General features: G+C 42.4%; 1 protein-coding gene across 1 annotated transcript in view; it reads left to right on the plus strand.

Moving 5' to 3' along the window:
* LOC118266081 (zinc finger protein 608) overlaps positions 1-19,387 on the plus strand; it is a 110,148-nt gene that overhangs the window by 14,580 nt on the left and 76,181 nt on the right. The window contains exon 2 of the mRNA XM_035579435.2: positions 8,712-8,902. The gene's annotated coding sequence lies outside the window, so the exon portion shown is untranslated. The remainder of the gene's footprint in view (positions 1-8,711; positions 8,903-19,387) is intronic.

Raw genomic sequence — 19,387 nt, forward strand, 5'->3', positions numbered from 1 at the left:
TTTTGTCACTATTGCCCAATTTTGCTCTTTCTAATAATGTAACTAATGTAGTGTCACGTCTGGTAAAGTCAAAACCAAGCTATTCAACACGAAATAACAATTTGATAATAAGTTAACAAATAAATTTATCTTCGCAATCTCCATCTATCGTATTTCATACTGGTTCAAAGTTTCATAGTTAAGAATCTCAAAGTATTCCAGTTTGTGAGAGCGACTTTTGAATAATGCTTCAGTTTTTCTTATTCAGTAAGTCTTCCTATAACTCAAACAACAAAGAGCCGACTGGAGAGATCCTAACAAAAGAATATGAGAAATATCTGCGCCTCTACAATCCGAACCGCATCACTACTTCGGTTATATTGGAAAATATTTCTTGCTCTCGAATACCCAGTTAAAATCTGTATTTTATCAAAGGCTTCAATGTGAATGTTGATATCTGAGGTACAACCAAACCAAACCACCAGTGGAGGAGAGGGCAGGTGAGCTCAGCTCGCCTGCGGTAATAGTTTTAGAGAGCCCTAGTGGCTCTGGTGCCCGAGGGGAGGCGCTGGACGAATCCAGCAGGCCCAACACACGGGCTTCAAGTCGGAGGGAGTCGGGCGCGGAGTCCGACTCATCTGCATCCGCCGTGAGCGGAAGCTCAAAGCGTGTTACAAGGGGGGCTTTTAAACGTCCCAGGGTGGAGGATGGCCAGGGACATTCTTCGTCCTCCAACACGCAGGGGCCTCCAGACCCTCCTAAAATCCCTACGACCGCGCGGGGTAGAGGCAGAGGGAAAAGAAAGAGGTTGGCACACACTGCACAGTCCGAGCCAGCTGAGCAACTGGCCGCTGAGAGTGGCGCCTTGCAAAGTGGCGCCCTCTCGGACTCCTCCGTAATGGAGGTAATAGAGGTCGCGGGTTTGGAGGGCGAGGCAGAGAGTTCTGTGGCGCTTCGCCAAACTATCAGAGAGGAGCTGCGCAGGGTGGCTGGCAAAAAATGCCAGTCTGCACAACTAAAGTCCGTGGAGGCGAGCATTATGGCGGCAATATTTGAGGTGTGCAGCGTGCCTTCGGCGGCTAAAGTGCACCAAGAGCTGGCAGAAATGCGGCGGGAGTTGGTGCGCTTGTCGGCCTCTAATGCGCATCTGGAGTCCGAACTCCGGTGCGCCAAGGCTGACCTCGCCGTTTGCCGAGGAAGGCAACCTCAAGCTTCGACGGAGACCGAATTGCTGGGGCTGGTGCGTAGAGAGATGGCAGTTTTCCAGCAGCGTTTCGACGTGCTGGAGAGTAGGTTCCTCCGTCCTCCGCTAGCGGCCTCGAGCTCATATGCGGCTGTTGCGGCTGGGTCCTCGACCTCTTCGGGTCAGTCTGGCCACGGCGCTCAACCACGGGCAAAAACACGTGCGGCTCCCGCAGCGAGAGCCCCAGCGCCTCCACCTGTGCAGGCTCCCGCTGCACAGATGGCAAACGGGACAGTGGAACAAGTTAATAAAAAAAGAGGAGGGGCACAGCGGCTCAGCAGACTGCCCCAGCCACAAGCGAGCTTATCCCACCGACAAGGGATTTAAGTGGTAGTGAGTGGCAAGTGGCCGGCGAGGCGAGGAGGGTCGCCAAAGAAGCGAAGAAGCGCCGCAAAAAAGCGCAGCAACAGCGGCGGCAGCAGCAGCGAAAAGAAAAGCGCGCGGCGGCCTTGCTTCTCGCCCCAAAAACCGCGGCTGTAGTGATAACACTACAGCCCGATGCGGTCAAGAAGGGTGTGACATATGGCGACGTCCTCGCCAAATTAAAGGGGGCGGTGACTCCCGCGGAGTTTGGGGCCCCTAACGGGTTCGCAATGAAAACAACCGCGACAGGAGCCCGTTTATTGGAGGTCCCCGGCGCAACCAGCGGCCCGTCCGCTGACGCCTTAGCCGAAAGGCTTCGGGCGTGTCTCGGTGCGGACGAGGTTCGCGTGTCCAGGCCCACCAAGTGCTTGGATTTACGAATAATGGGCCTGGACGACTCCGTGACGGAAGACGAGGTGGTGGCCGCTGTCGCCAGGACAGGAGGGTGCCCTGCTGACCAGATCAGGGCAGGCACCATCCGTCCGGACAACTCGGGGCTGCGCACGGTGGTCGTGAGTTGCCCCGTCACAGCGGCCAAAAAGATTAAGGAGGGCAAAAGGCTCCTTGTCGGGTGGGTCTCGGCGCAGGTCAAACTGCTCGAGCTCCGGCCTCTGAGGTGCTACCGCTGCCACGTAGGCGACCACGTGAGCGCTAAATGCACCTCGGAGGTTGACCGCAGCGACCGCTGCTTCCGCTGCGGTCAGCCCGGTCACAAGGCCGGCACATGTACCGCCCCGCTGCACTGCGACGCATGTGCGGCGGCCGGCAAGCCGGCCAATCACCGGGTTGGGAGCAAGGCCTGTTCCCCGCCTACCAAACCCAGGGGGAAGGGTAGGCCCTCCGCCACCCCCGTCGTTTCCACCGCCGCCACCGTGGCAGTCGCCACTGCCGCCGCCGCGGTCACCGCCAGCTGTAGTGCCGCCAGGGGGAGGTCGTGATGGATTGCCATTAATGAATCCATTCCGCCTCCTCCAGGCGAACATTAACCACTGCGCCGCTGCTCAGGATCTCCTGCTCCAGAGCATGACGCAGTGGTCGATCAATGTCGCCGTAGTCTCCGAGCCGTATTTCGTCCCGCCCAGGGATCACTGGGTTGCGGACTTAGACGGCTCGGTGACCATCATCTCGTCGGCCGCCGCCGGTACCCCGACTCTCGAGAGTGCTCGGAGAGGCCGGGGTTGTGTCGCAGCACGGTTCGGAGAGATCGCTGTGGTGGGCGTGTATTTCTCTCCGAACCGAACTCTCGCCGAGTTCCACAACTCCCTGAGGGAGTTGGTCGCCGTCGTCGTCGGGTTCCGTTCCCTCCCCGTGCTCGTCCTCGGGGACTTCAATGCCAAGAATTTGGCTTGGGGTTCCCGGATCACTGACACGCGGGGTAGGATGGTGGAAGACTGGGCTCTGGAGACAGGCCTAGTCGTCCTGAACCGGGGTTCTGTCCCCACGTGTGTGCGGATGCAGGGTGAATCGGTTGTGGATATTTCGTTCGCGAGCCCTGCTCTGTCACCGCGTGTCGTCGACTGGTGTGTCATGGAGGAGGTGGAGACATATTCCGATCACCGGTACATCCGGTTCGATGTTTCCGCCGAGTCCGCGGACCCACCAGTCAGACAGGCCCCATGTGGCCCGCGTTGGGCGCTGAGGCAGCTGGACCGGGAGCTATTTCTGGAAGCCGCCATCGTGCAGGCCTGGGTGATACCACCAGACAGGCCTGCCGACATCAACGAGGAGGCGCGGTGGCTCCAGGACGCCATGTCCAGAATTTGTGACGTGGCGATGCCCCGGGTCCGTCCAGGACAGCGGAAGCGCCAGATGTACTGGTGGTCGCAAGAGCTGGCTGCTCTGCGCAATGCGTGTGTTGCTGCGCGACGCCAGTACACTAGGCACCGCAGGCTTCGTATCCGTCCACCGGACGCGGAAGCTAGAGAGGCGGAGTTATATGAGGGGTACAAGGCGGCGAAAGACGCCCTAAAAACGGAAATCCGGCGGGCCAAAAACCAGGCCCGCCAGGAGATGCTGGAGACTCTGGACAGAGACCCGTGGGGACGCCCCTACCTAATGGTGCGCGACAAGCTCCGCACACAGGCTCCCCCGCTGACACAGAGTCTCCGGCCAGAGGTTGTAGAGGAGGTGGTCACCACCTTGTTCCCCCAATCACGGAGGGGCTACATCCCTCCGTGTATGACTCCGCTCCCTGCGGTGCCCGATGCGGGCCACAGCGACGACGACGACGACACAGCACCAGAAGTGACCGAGGCAGAGCTGAGAGTGGCGGTGCGCCGGATGGGCGCCAAGAACACCGCCCCGGGACCCGACGGATTGCCTGGCAAGGCGTGGGTCCTGGCTTCGGAGACTCTCAGGCCTCGACTAATTGGTCTCTTCAGCGCATGTTTGGAGAGGGGCCAGTTCCCGCTATCATGGAAGGCGGGTAAACTGGTCCTTGTGAAGAAGCCAGGGCGCCCTGCGGACTCTCCGTCCGCGTACCGGCCCATCGTGCTACTCGACGAGGTGGGAAAACTGTTTGAAAGAATAATTTCAAACCGCCTCGTCGCGCACCTGACGGGAACAGGGCCGGACCTCGCGGACGGCCAGTTCGGCTTCCGCAAAGGGCGCTCTACGGTGGACGCCATCATGCGCGTGAGAGACCTTACGACGGGGTCTGCAGTGTCCAGGGGTAAGGTCGTCGTGGCGGTGTCTTTGGACATCGCCAACGCCTTCAACTCTCTGCCCTGGAGCTGCATTTTGGAGGCACTACGGTATCATCGGGTGCCTGCCTATCTCCGTCGTATAGTCGAGGCTTATCTGACGGATAGATCCGTCATCTACCCCGGTCACCGAGGTGAGTGGAACCGGCGAGAGATGTCGCGCGGTGTTCCACAGGGATCGGTCCTGGGACCGCTCCTGTGGAACATTGGCTACGACTGGGTGCTGCGCACTGACCTCCCGAACGGCGTCAGCGTGGTTTGCTACGCTGACGATACGCTGGTACTAGCACACGGGAGGTCACACCAGGCGGCGGCCGACCTGATGATGAGAGCGGTTGCGATAGTCGTTGAAAGGATCCGGCAGCTGGGACTCGAGGTGGCGCTTCATAAGTCCGAGGCCATGTGTTTTTATGGCCGCGGGAATGCGCCACCTCCGGGTGAGTTCCAGATCATGGCAGGAGGGGTTTCCATCGGCATCGAGGTGACGATGAAGTACCTGGGACTCGTCCTCGACAGTCGGTGGAAATTTGAGGAACATTTCCGACGTTTGGCTCCCAAGTTGGAACGGACGGGGGCTGCCCTAAAGCGGCTCCTACCCAACCTCGGGGGACCAAACGCCTCCTGCCGGAGGTTATACGCGGGGATCGTGCGGTCCATGGCCCTCTATGGGGCCCCGGTGTGGGCGCCACATCTAAGGCGACGACCAGCTCGGGCGCTGGTTTCATCCCAGAGGGTCATGGCCATTCGGATGATCCGTGGGTACCGCACGATCTCCGGGGAGGCGGCTAACCTCCTTGCGGGATCACCGCCGTGGGATCTGGAGGCGAAAGTGCTCGCGCACGTATACAGCCTACGTGCGGAGGCGCATCGCCGGGGCGAAACCCCACTGCCGCGTCAGATTAGTGCGTGGCGGGATGAGCTCCGGCGCGATCTCATGGCGGAATGGAAGCAGCGACTGTCGCAACCGAGGGCTGGGCTCGCTGTTATTGCAGCGGTAAGTCCCCTCTTTGAGGAGTGGCTAGAGAGGCGTCATGGCGTCCTCACCTACCGCCTGACGCAGGTGCTTACCGGACACGGAAGTTTCGGTAGGTACCTGTTTCGGATTCGGCGGGAGGAAACGCCCGGGTGTCGTCATTGCGAGGATCACCCGGAGGACACGGTGGAACATACAGTAGCGGTGTGCCCTGCATGGGCTGAGCATCGCCGTGTCCTTAGGGATGTGATCGGCGACGGTGACCTCTCGCGTCCGGCCCTGGTTCAGGCCATGGTGCGGAGCGAGGGGGAATGGGACGCCGTCTCCTCCTTCTGCGAAGCAGTCATGCTAGCTAAGGAGGAGGCGGAGCGCGTGAGGGAACAATCCTCCTCACCCCCCAGCCGCCGCAGAAGACACTCCGAGCGTCGGGGTTCGCGTGACGGTCTCTGGTCACCGTAAGTGCGGATCTGCGGACGACGAGCAAGGGTAGCTCGCCGTCCGACCAGAACTAGAGCCGTGCGTACGGCGCGTCGCGTTCCGCGCGCGCCTCAGAGAGCCAGACTACCAGATGGGGCCCAGTAGGGCTGATGCCCAATCCGGAGCTGCGGACAACATAAGAGGTTACCGGGGCCCGGCTCAAAGCAGGAGAAGGAACGGGGTGGTTTTTAGTCAGTAAGAGTCTGACACTCCCTCCCGCCTCACCCAAGGCGGGAGAAGTCATTGGATGATTTTCCCCCTGAAAAAAAAAAAAAAAAAAAAAAAAAAAAAAAAAAAAAAAAAACCATCAATCACTTTGGAGTGAGTGGGCTGGCCGAGTGTACGGGTGTCGCGTTGCAGTTGTGGTTATCGGCTACAAATTGCTGTCGCTCCACTGATTAACAATGTACGTCTTGTATGAATAAAACTCGATATAGATTTTAACAATCACACAAGCGAAACAAAAACTTGGTAATCCGGTTATGCCGAGGTAGAAATAATGCCTAAAGTATTACAAATCGCGAAATAAATTCGAATCGCCCAATCCGAGATTAGCCGTAACCAATCAAAACGGAGGTATTGGAATAGAAATTGATAATAACGATTGCGTTAGTGCTGTGTGGACAGGTTTAAGTGAAGTAAAGGATGTGACAAACCCGCATTTAAAAGTAAGCCCATATCGATTATAGTTTCCGGTATCTCTTACGTTCTATTGTGTGTATTGTTGGCGACCGGAGCTGTGAAAGCTCGGCTTCATCCGTCCGCTATAAGGTTGGTTCTCGGAAAGCCAGCTGCTAGCGTGTCGTTCCCAACGCTCCCTGTCTCGCCGAGTTAAGATTACAATGTCAATAGACGTTTCGGCTATTGAATTGCTCGCTTGGTTGGGTACTTGCTTCTTTTCAGTAATATTCGTTAGATATAATATAGTTAGTAGTTCTATAGACGATGTTAATGAAATTTTATGCGTCAAATTATATTTCAGAGCAAATTGTGCCACGGGTTTTTTGTCACTATTGCTCAATTTTGCTCTTTCTAATAATGTGAATGCAGTGTCACGTCTGTTAAAGTCAAAACCAAGCTATTCAACACGAAATAACAATTTGATAATAAGTTAACAAATAAATTTATCTTCGCAATCTCCATCTATCGTATTTCATACTGGTTCAAAGTTTCATAGTTAAGAATCTCAAAGTATTCCAGTTTGTGAGAGCGACTTTTGAATAATGCTTCAGTTTTTCTTATTCAGTAAGTCTTCCTATAACTCAAACAACAAAGAGCCGACTGGAGAGATCCTAACAAAAGAATATGAGAAATATCTGCGCCTCTACAATCCGAACCGCATCACTACTTCGGTTATATTGGAAAATATTTCTTGCTCTCGAATACCCAGTTAAAATCTGTATTTTATCAAAGGCTTCAATGTGAATGTTGATATCTGAGGTACACGTATCCAAATAAATCTGTTTCTCAACTCTCACGGGGTTTTATGGAAAGTTATCTAATCTGTTAGTTTGTCGTATGTTTAGTTTGAAGATAGACGAAGCCCATTCATAATTTAAGTTCCAGATGCTCTGATTAAATTTCTTCCGCTTCAGAGGTCTCTTTGTTGTCAGTAACTTCTATTGCGACACAAAAGCACTCGTCTACGGCAGGATAATTTATTTTAAAGAGCCCTCTGTCTTACAGAGACTTTTTCGACTTATTACGCTGAATTGTACTTTAAAGATTGTTTTTGTCGTAAAATATGCTTCGTTGTATTTTTCTTTTATATGTCTCAACTTGGTGTAGTCTTTTGTGACATTAAACGGGGGGTTACCGTATTCAAACTTCTGAAATTTGTAAAGATATAGAAATGAATTTGAGTTTTTGTAGAAACCTGTAATTATACTAATTTCAATATTCCGTTCTATTACGTAACTGTACTCCGTGTATTTACAAGACAAGTGGCCTTAGGCATTGACGCATTTAATTCGGTAAAGCCACAAACGAATTTCGTGGAAAACCGTAACGACAGCGTGGCCATCTAAATTTTGATTATTTAGAGGCAATCATTGAAATAAATTATTCGTTCCAACGAACGCTGTAACTCGCCATAAAACGCTTTGTAATTATCCGTTTGTTTAAAGAATGTATTACACAAATAAACTTTACGATTCCAACGTTTAAACATAACTTTTTATTATCTCACATGTTTTCTCGAACGCACACACAGGAAAAAATGTTTTATCACCACCTACCGCGCGCCCGTGAACGAGCACGCGGTCTCATTACATGGTGTTCAATAATTTGTCCATTAAGGCCGTCAGCGGTCGACGTGATCCATCATTATAATACAGTAGGTATGTATAAATCAGAGCGGCATAATAGCGCCGGTATTTTGTTATCCCTTCATGCATAAATGTTTTTGTAATATTTTGGAAGCGGTATTCCAACGGCGCCCCTTCGCCCCTCGCGCCCCGAGCCACGTTGCATTGCACGGTTTCATATTTCTCTTTCTAACTTTAGTTTTGTGAATACGGTGCGGTGCGAGTGACGCCCGGTTCATCACATTCTTTATAAGGAAACTTTACGAGCGCGTTCCTCGCACTTCAATTTCAATGCCTTTGGTTCGATAGCACGGAATGTGGCGGTGAAACATAGTGTTTTAAACAGATTAAACTTGGAGAATGTTGTCATCGTTAAGGGTGTAAATATACGTGTTAGTATTTGCGTGTGATTTTACACTTTACTCTTCCACTTAGTGGAGTGTGAAATGATTGTAGCCGCGCGTTGTACTTTACGAGTTGAATTCCGCAGTCGAGCGCGCGGTCGCCGCTGCCTGCCCAAGTCAGTATTCGTGTGGCGTGCGGTTACGACGCCCGTCTGTTTGTCGTCGCACGATAGCGTCGCTTATACTCCATTCCGTGTATCGGGTGCCTACAAAATTGATGTTTTGGTGTGCAGTGTGCTGATAGCTTCCTTTGTCTCTCCGTAGGTGTGTCGAGCTCGGAGGCCGCCAGCTAGCGAGGATTGCCACCGGGATGCCAGCGTGTCTAGTGATAGTGCATTGAGATCGTGCCGGTACCTAGCGTAGTGTTAGTGTAACTATAGTGCATCACAGTGCTGAATGGATTGTGTCTCTTTTGGATTGCCATCAAGAGTCATCGATAGACCAACTCGGGAACGGTGAGATATACACTATGACATCTTTATTTGTTCAGTTAACAACTGCGATAACTCGCATGCATGTCTTAAACTATTTATGTTTAATTAGTTTATTTGTTGGAAAGTTAATGTAATTGTAATAATTACTTGTTTTATTTGCACAGCGTATCTGTTGCATAGTTGTGTAGATAACGTAGGTAGATAATGACAAATTATTCATTAATTAATCTTTTAAACGCTTGGTAAATAACAGCTTTATTCTTATTTGGTTTAGAGTATCTATTTATAGCTAGATATAAGTAACTAATGTACTGTCACAGGCAGGGAGGTCTTGACGTGTCATCGTTGATCATTTAGTAGGTACTTACAGTCCGGTAATATATGTCTTCCTTTACCGTTTATCGGCATTAACTACCAACACATAAGGTTAAGATATCTATCGCGACATCCTGCTTGTTATCGTCTAAAGTAAACAGCGATATTCAGTTACCAAGTTTATAATCTGTGCTGCCGTTGAGTCCTAGATGTAACCTATTTTCGCACTCGGCGGTAAAGCTCGGAGACCGTTCACACTCGGGGCACACCTTATTACACGCCCTAAATGAGTTTTTAACTTGTAAACTTCTGGCAAATTATAAATTACCTAGGTAGGTAGGATAAAGGTGCGTACATGGTGCTAAGCTACACTTAACCTAATTATCCTCACTTAAGTAGGTACGTAGGTATGTAGGATAAGTAATTATCCATTTACCATTTTAGATTACACTAATCTAATCGAGTATGTAATTCTACAAAACGAAGTTAAGGTTTTTCTTTTCTTATAAAAGACATTTTTTATTCTTTTACTAAGCTACAATGGCCAGTTCTTACAGGCTAGTACAACGAGGTCGAGAAATCCTAATTAAACTCCTCGAAGCTAATTGGATATTTTAGCTTTAAACCGATTTACTGAATTGACACAAATAACTAGAGCAACTTATCGAGATAATTAGTGCGGATCACATGCGGATTAAATAAGTATGTAGTAGGTATCTGTGTGTAATGTAAATGCATTGGTACGTGTGCAAAAAAGAAACAATCTGGATTGTTTTTCGGTTTATCTTTTTACCTAGCTAAAAATGACGAAATGACGACCTTTTAATGCGTTTTTGACGTACAGTCGGACACGTCAGTAGTAAAATAGTATGTAAGTGGTTATGTTCTCACTGTAAATACCTACTATATTGTACCGTGCCTACCTACACTTGAATAACGGAATTCTTTACAACCACTTCAGAACAAAGGCGCTGTCAGTGTCAAAGTGCAACATTTTTTTTAATGGAACCATTTGTGAAACAGTCTTTTGAGTACCAGACATACACTTAGGTATGTCTTCGCCTTTTAATTCCCATTCATCATCAGCTCAACATTAAAATTAAGACGTCACATCCATATAAATGGATACATGACAATACAAATATTTGACAACGCCTACCGTAGGTGTTTTAAACCCAGAAGCTAATAAAACTTGTACATAAAAAGCTTACTTATAAAAACTTCGTCGCCAGAACGTCAACAGCGGACCCTTTTGTTTATTTTTGAGACATCAAGGAGGGTCGGAGCCCATTATGGTTTAGTGTATGCCGACGTGAAAGGGCCAGTTGGCAGTACGTCTTATTGAAACGGAAAAGTACCACAGACAAAATAGGCGCCTAAATTGTTTTTCAATTTTAACTTTTTAATCTATGGTTTCGTAATTTGTTCTCGGTTACAAATTGTTACGTTTCTTTTCGCTGTCGGAATCTTTGATTGTGTCTAAAACTTGTTCAAAGATAACGTAATTACTTAATTTGTTGATTGTTATCGTCTCAATGATAAGTCAATAATGGAAACAGAGTTTTGATGACTCAGATTTTATAGGCGCAGTCCTGAAAGACTTGGGTATAAGAATGCAGTTAAATATTTTATGATAGGTACTTACATTATACGCGAGCTTATTTATTTTGAGTAGGCCGTCTTTGAGTTATCTTTGTAAACATTTTTGGCCAATATTCGAATAATGATAAATGTAATACCTAATTTATTATTTACAAATGATCCTATTTGTATGACTTTAGAAAATATGAGCATATTCCTATACTACAATACAGAAAACACTACATAATAATTCATATTGTATTGAAGATATAAAATATGAAAAATGTATGACGTGAAACCATAAATAAAATTAAAATACGATGAGAATAACGAACAATAGTCGTAGAGTTGATCATAATAGGGCTGCGTTCACACTAACTAAAGTAACTGTTATTCTAATACTGTTATTAGTAAATATTTAAAATAGGTACTCAGATTTGTAACAGGTATACTAGTGAATGTTATAAATGTTCTTTAGTCATGTATTTTATTAATTTCGCTATAACAGTGGTTATTATTGAATTAAAAATAGCTTTAGTTTACCCTAGATAGTCGTAGTTAGTATACAATTACATACATTATACTTCTTGTGAAGAAATACATAAAAAAACACGTGTGCGACGTAGTATTTTTTTTACTATGCGCATTTTTATTAGTTCCCATCTGCAAATAAAATTATAATGTTAACGTATACATTAATTAATTATAAATTCCTTTTATCTTTATTATCCTTTAATAAGTATCGATTAAATATGAATTCAAACCATAAATATCTACGGATAATGACAAATAGGTACTTATGTACACACAACAGGAAAATAATCTAACTACATAATCACTCATGAGCTTAAAGACTTGAATATTTTCTTACAAAACCAACAAATTGGTAGGTAATATAAATTTTAAATTCCATATTTGAATCACCAAAACAACTCTCCTAAATTAGGTAGAAACTTTTTTTTTGTTACCACTTTTGAAATAAGAACGTGAGTAAGCAATATTTTCATGCTGCATTCACATTCATATTCGTACTTACCCAGCCAACGTGTGCTAGTTACTTACCAGTCTACTGTCGCAAGACAGTAATAAAAATAACCGAATACGCATAAAAAATAATAAAAAGATATTAGCATTACAGTAAGCATGACGTGTATTACAAATAGTTTGATTGTCGGTTACCGCAAGCGAATTCATCAAAATTCGTTTTGCAAACGGAAATATTCCGTTCCAGCAATGGTAGAGTGGAACTGTGGAACTGAACTACGTAATACAATCGGGTATTCATTGTGAATGCAATGGCGGCTGGGAATGTCTCTCAAATTACACAAGTTATTCATGAAATCGGTTTCCATGGAATCACATTCGAAATATTATTTATCTCTCACTCATTTTACTTAATTAACGTTAAAGAAATATCTTCGATTACATTTTTAAACTGAATGCGCATTCGAACTGCTAAGATAGGTATGTATTTGCGGAATGTTAATATTTGCAGAGAAATGACTAAGACAAAAGGATGTAGGTATGAAAAAGGAAGCTGATTGTTCATTGTGTGGTTGTTCGTGAACTACACGCTTCTCAGGTGTATATTTCAGGCATATTATGTCAAATCGAGACTTAGGGTTTAGTTTAAACATCTAAAATACTCAAGATTATAAAGCTAGGACAAAATGAGCGTACAACTTGTCAAGTTGTAGTTAGGTACCTACCTACTATCTACGTGTGTAGCGGTCTTAATACTGTCTGAGTATGAAAATTGTTTCTCCTGGGAAATTGTAGTTCGAAACGTTTTTCTTGTTTGCTGGTAGAACGAATTAAATTTAAGATAACCTCTGCACAACTACGTGCCCTAAGTCGAGTAATTCGCTTCGTGTATTCTACAGAGACTTGATTAAGAGCCATTCGAGTTCAGCTCGAGTGATCTAATCGATTCGAGCAAAAAAACAGCAAAGATTTGTGTGAGGCCAAGGCGAGCCCCGAATCAGTCTACGATTTATAAAATAAAATATTTGAATAATCAATTGAAAATTCCAACTCGATAGATATCAAGTTTTATGAGTGTTTTAATCAATTACTAGTTAATGGATTCGATTATAAATCGTATGGGCTCGGTATTAACTGATGTTATCGTTCATAAATATCTTTCGAATCACAATGGAACATTAGTGGTGTCGCGCAGCTTCTAGATACTGTTACGCGTACTATAATGTGGGAGTCGATGAAGCAATGATTTATAAACCTATTCACTTGTCATAAAGTAATTACTTGCTTTATTTTTTCTCTCTTTATTTATTTCTAACTGTAATATTATACTCATTACCTCGCAAGGCTACACTGTTATTTCTATTGAGAACTATTCTGCTGGTGATTTAAAAAGACTAATGTGAGACTTTTATTCTTAGAAATGTCAAGTTTGTATGAAAATGTAATAGTACTATTAAACGATCCATACGTCTGACGTATAAATAAAGACAAGTCAAGTATTTTGACAGATTGGCAGCATCATTATATTCTATGATAAATATAGTGGAATTGCGACCTTATGGCTAATGGGTACCATAGTGCCATTGAATGAAATATTACATTTCAATATTACCTCGTAGAACATTACCATTCGTAATTTAAACAGAGGTTGACAGTTATTTTTCAGTAAAAATATGAGCGTTATAAATAAAAGGATTACGAGTTCACTAATATCTGACATTAAGGCGATATTTTTGAGGTTTTTAAGCGTGGTTTTTATTTGGGTTCTCTGAATACCTGACTTATTATAAGTGTCAGCTTAAAAGGTGACGGATTCAATCCATCTGAATCAATTTACCTACGTACCTTTAGAAAAAGAAATAGGCTGGGCGCGCAATCTCAATATAGCGCTTTCTCTTTTATATTTCTTCAAAAGTGTATGAAAAGAAAGGGATGGGTATAATTTATTACTTCTCATATTCGATTTTTGAATAAACGTCATGTGAATAGTTTTCAATGTGCAGTGATAATCTGTAGGTGTTGTTTGCGTAGCTCATCATTCATTTTATAATCTGTGCCGTGTCACTCGGTACAGTTTATTTTTTTATGTTCCAAGTACGTTGAGTAAATAACGGCGCGATAACGTGATAAGAACAAATACTCTTTGGTGAAGTACTCGTAGTATGGAGTGTGTATGGTAGTATTTATATTTTATAGTACATATTTCCTTCTGATAGGTTATCTTTGCACATGGTACTGGAGTTCGCAGCTTTTCCTGTTTTAATTAGTAGATACAATATTGAGTAATTTAGTTGGATACTTATTTGTAATTTTTACAAGTTTATTTATTTAACATCTATTTTTTTCTCCTATTATGTTTGTTTTAGTTTGATGTAGGTAATTAGAGAGCGTTATTAAGTATCCATTTCTAGTAACTTAAACCAACAATAGAGGCTAATTATTATGTTCCAAACAAAAAATAGGATGAAATAAAACAACTCATTCTCGGAACAAATAAAAAAGATTAAGCAAATAAAAGCAGTTAAAATAACTATTACAAATTATTACTTAATTTAGTAGCAGTCACTGACTATAACGTCTTATTGAGATTTCTTTGATAACTAATTATAAATATTATGGCCATTCGAATCATTAGTATGTTCTCAAAATCAGTTTTATTATTTTCTGTTCTATTAATTATTTTTTTATCATTAACTATGTGAAACCTGTTACTATTTTATGTAAAATTGACACTGGCATATAAAATGTGCTATAATCCGTGGATTGAGTAATCTCGTGACATTTAAATTTAAAAAAAGCAGGTTTCTATTTTTGAATTTAAAAATCATCTGTGTTCTAAAATTTCGGGCTCGCTGGGGCAAGCAGATAGCTCTGTGTCAACAATAGGAGATTTCAAATGACAGCTGCAATTTATCATTTAGCTAGCAACAGCTTTGTCATTGAAATTGGCAAACAACATGTTCGATAACATCCAAATTCTTCACTAATTAAATAACGAAAGAATTCGATTGCTAATACTTACTTATAATGAATAAACAGGTAAATATTTAACCATATGAGATTCTCAATTAAATATTTGCGGTTTAAATAATGATGTACCGTGCAAAAAACACGTATGGAGTTACTAGGAAAACATAATTAGCACGAATATGGACTGTTATGCTAACGATCGCAGTTGGAGATTTTTTTTTTTCTATTGAACCCCTAATCGGACTCGTGGAAAAAGAAAGGCTGTCTATTTATGTAACTGGCAACATAATTACCTACGTGATGTAAAAGCTAATTGTTTTTATATTTTCATCTCTCTTACTTCTTGGCATAGTTTCATTTCGTTTGTAAACATAGTTTTGTTGAGTGATCGATAGACATTTTAATGAATTGCCAACATTAAAAATGTTATTTCGTGTTCCTATTTTAAAAACGTTATGCTGTTATTTTCCCGCTCTAATGCAATGTTGCTAGAGTAATTTGTATTAAGCTTCTAATTACAGAAATCTTTTGATCAGTGACGTAATACTAAGACCGTTATATTTTAGGCTGCGATTAAACAAAATAGTACCTGTCTATTCATTCATTATTAAGAGTCAGCGAGACTAATTGAATATCTGTCTCGATTAATTGAAATACGATTAAAGTTTTCTTGGAACGTTGAACGTGATTTCAAATACGAATTACTGGTTCACCGGTTTATGAAGTATCACAATCTCAGATGAGATTATGTGATATTCATTGAATTTAATGATAGTAATGTCTGCATATACGATAAAAATAATTTTATTGTAGCATGAATTTTTGATGTCTCGCTATCTGTTGTTCTGTAGCCTTAGTACGAGTTTGCTTTACGTTTAAAGTAATCGAAACGAGAACGCGTTTGGCGGTCTGATTGGTTGGTTTATTTGAGCCAGCCAATCAGAGTGCCGAACGCGCTCTCGTTTCGTTTTCGTTCAACGTATAGCAAACTCGTACTAAGGATACTGAGTTGGATATTATTTCGAGCTGTGTCGTGTTCTGTCAAATGTGTTGTGAACGCGAGCCGCACGACTCACGACCCGCGCCGGCCAATGTACTCGCACTTTAATAATATCATTACCGCTCAAAATGTTTAACACGATGATGCACAGGGGACCATTACCGCCACTCATTATAGCTTCGTATAAACCTCTGCAATTTAGACGCGCAACAATTTTACTTGTGTACGAATAGTTACGCCATTAGGCTTGGTCGTGAGATTATCTCCAAGCGATAGGGCTGCTAAATCTCCTTACAACTAAGCCTACAAATAAAATAGATTAATAGCCTTTACACAGATAAGATTATTTTTCTTTTTACAACTCTATTATGAAAGAAATCAAACAACATTATTACTTAAATACTCTCAAATAGTCAAGTTCGCCGTTTTGAATTCTAATGTTAAATAAATCTTTGCTGTTAGCACGTGATCACTTTTTTAGTTAGAGAATGAAAAAGTAAATTCACTGCTTGATCGGAATAAAACTAATTTTACGGATTAACTCGCAGTTCATTTAACTTTTTTACGGTATTCCAGATTCCAGACATGCTTTTTGTCCTTTACTATTGAAGTAAAACCTTGATAAAGTAGGAACCTTTGAAATGTTTAAGTGCCTATACGAAGTAGAAAAGAAAAGTTTTTTTTTTAGCGGTTGTGAATGGCAATCGAGATATCTGTTATTCCCATTGTATGATGTTGTGGTAACCCTACATGAACGACATTAACGTTACACACCATGATTCATGTCGGATTAACTCGAGTTCTGTTATTCCACGTCGTGTGACAACACCAGGGAAGCTACTGGTTCGGTACTACTTTTTAATTTATACCAACTACATAGTTACTCCATTTTGTCGCGTAGATTTATGATTCTTAATTCGGTGAATGAACATCGAGCTCGTTGCCAACAAATCGTGTTCCCATTTTGTTAATAATCCTTCCTAAGATTATGTAATTGGCGTTTATAGTTATGTAGTTATAGCAATACCAAACTCTATTATACTTACATTATTCCGATAGTAAAATAACAATTGCTACTTAAGTTTTATTAGCGTAGGTACTTGGTGTAATGTGAGTTATATTCATTTCGTTATATATTATTATTTCAATAGTTTAATCTGACATTTATATTCGCTTCACTTTTTATTTATTTACCTATTCAAGAATGTCGCCCTTGTACACTGTAGATAGTCGTTTGTCACGAAAACCGATTTAATATTTAAGGGCAATTTCGTAAACTGTAGTAGCAATTATGTGCAGTTAGTAGCGAGCATAGATAATAAAGTAATAATTCATGGAGTAACATTATCGCCATGATATTATTCCAGTGGCGAATTTACATCTTTAATCTATAAGCTAAAAGGTAATTATGATCAAGCGGTGTGTTATTATTCATGAATGTAGATTAAATTCAAACTACAAATTACTTATTTGCATGTTAGATTAATGTTACGAGTAACTAGGTCTGTAGTCACCTATTACATTAATTAATAACCGGCTTGTAAGAATAACTCTTGTCAAAACATTTTAGGGTCAAATTCTACCACTGACAGTTATATTACTTATTCAAGCAGACGTTTCTTTTACGTGAAACAAAACTAAACAATGTATAGTGTGTTGGTTCGGTTGGCTTCGCCTACGTAGGTTGTTGATAGAACAATTGGATCGTACTGTTTGATATAAACTAAGCACACATAATATTATTACCCGATCCATTCTTAGCCAACAAGGGTTTTTATTGTAGAAAACAAGAGACCTTTTATTCATTCATTTTCCTCAAATAACCTTTTGGTACATGAATATTTTCCCAGGCTATTTATTTACGGGTTTCCGGATAGACCGTAACAATGTTGGCCGCTAACGTTTTTGGTTTCATTCAACACAAATAAACTAATGCCGGCTATATTGCAGCGTATTTCTGCCCAACAAGCAATTTTTCTCCGGGTAAAGTGCACCTCTGGTCCGGGTTCGATGCTCGGGCAGCGCGCCAAGTAGCGCGGCGGGTCGGTAAATCACCCGAGCGTACCAGGCTCGCAGCGCGTCGAGGAGCTCCCAATCAGCCGCCCTATTGACAAACATACGGCTGGAGTATAATGGAATCCGTCGCGATTTATCTACCACTGAGCAATTCATCTCTTTCCTTTGAAAACATTCTCTTAATTTAAGTTGACGTTTATAATTATACTGAAATAGGTTTATTTATGACTTGTAATCAGTTACAGAGTGATTATTGTTTGTTTGGAATTCATTTCATTCAATTCTTTTTCATTTTACTTGTTTATCGTTTTAGTTGATTTTTGTTTAGTCTCGGCTTGGTTTCTGTAATCTATTATTAATCAGTTTTAGAATTACTACGAACGTAATTGTTATGTACACAGTATTATTGTACATTATGATACGCTTATACACTCAGTTTTGGACTATTGGCGCAAACAAGTAAGCTACACAAAGAGATATTTTCGCTCCGCATTACCTTCTAGTACTTCATGAAGCCCTAGTACTTTAGTAGAATTGGTAATCTTTAATAGTGGTGCTTATTTACTGCCAACTTATGTAGCACGCCAATTAACTACCTAGTTGAATAATAAAAGGTAGTAAAAGATAAGAAACTTCGTACTTACTTTATTTTTATTGTAGTACCTAGTTTCTTATTCATAATATAGTTTCAAGTCTTAATATAAAAAAGAAAGGTCACGATATTGTTAAACTGTTTTATAGTTTACGAGCAAGTAATTCAGTTGCTCAAGCATCCCAACAACTGGTAATTTAATTGCTTTTAATTATGTGTTGCTAAGGGCCGCAGGAATTGCAGTATCATTATTATGTGTATGTAGTTAATATTATTTATTGAACAAAAAGATTATTACAATAGTCACAAGCAATTAAATTTAATATCCTTTTGTTATTCACGAGGATTCTCTTGTAATTTATACAGTTATTTAAATTCTTATGGAAATAATATGGAGGACTAATTTTAAACAATACATATTTCAATTTTGATGAAAAAATAATAAAGAACTAAAGGTTTCTCGTACTATAACGGCAAGATATGAATATCATTCACTTTTGATTAATCACAGAATATGAATATGCTTCAATTTTTCTTCTGTCTATTAAAACCGCTCGCAGACGTAGACAGGTTTTGTAGCAGACAAGATCTATTAAAATCATCATTTTTAATAGATCTTATAAAACATTTCAAAAGCAATATTTGATTGAAACTCGTTTCACGATTATTTTTGGTTTTTATAATAAACTTTTAAATGCTTCACCTTTCAAATTTCCAACCGTGTCCTGTTCTAAATTAGATTTTGAGATCTTATTAAATAAGATTGTATTATAAATGTAATATTTATAAACAGATTATGGGAGGCGGTAAGCGGATTATTTGTATTCAATTTGGTTCGTAAAATTCTTTGTTCAACCTCATCGCGCAATATCGCTGTCGGCATTACGGGAGGTATGCGGGGTCCACATTTCCCCACGAATCGCTTTTCAACGCTTATGGACGAGGGGAAACTTGTTGAGAGTCTCCCCGCGACTGGAATCCGAACACTACAGTTTCATTGGAGGGAAATGCGCCAAAAATATCCTCTTACATTCGCACACTTTTATTT

Source organism: Spodoptera frugiperda, chromosome 7 (assembly GCF_023101765.2).
Source record: "Spodoptera frugiperda isolate SF20-4 chromosome 7, AGI-APGP_CSIRO_Sfru_2.0, whole genome shotgun sequence".
Classification (NCBI taxonomy): domain Eukaryota; kingdom Metazoa; phylum Arthropoda; class Insecta; order Lepidoptera; family Noctuidae; genus Spodoptera; species Spodoptera frugiperda.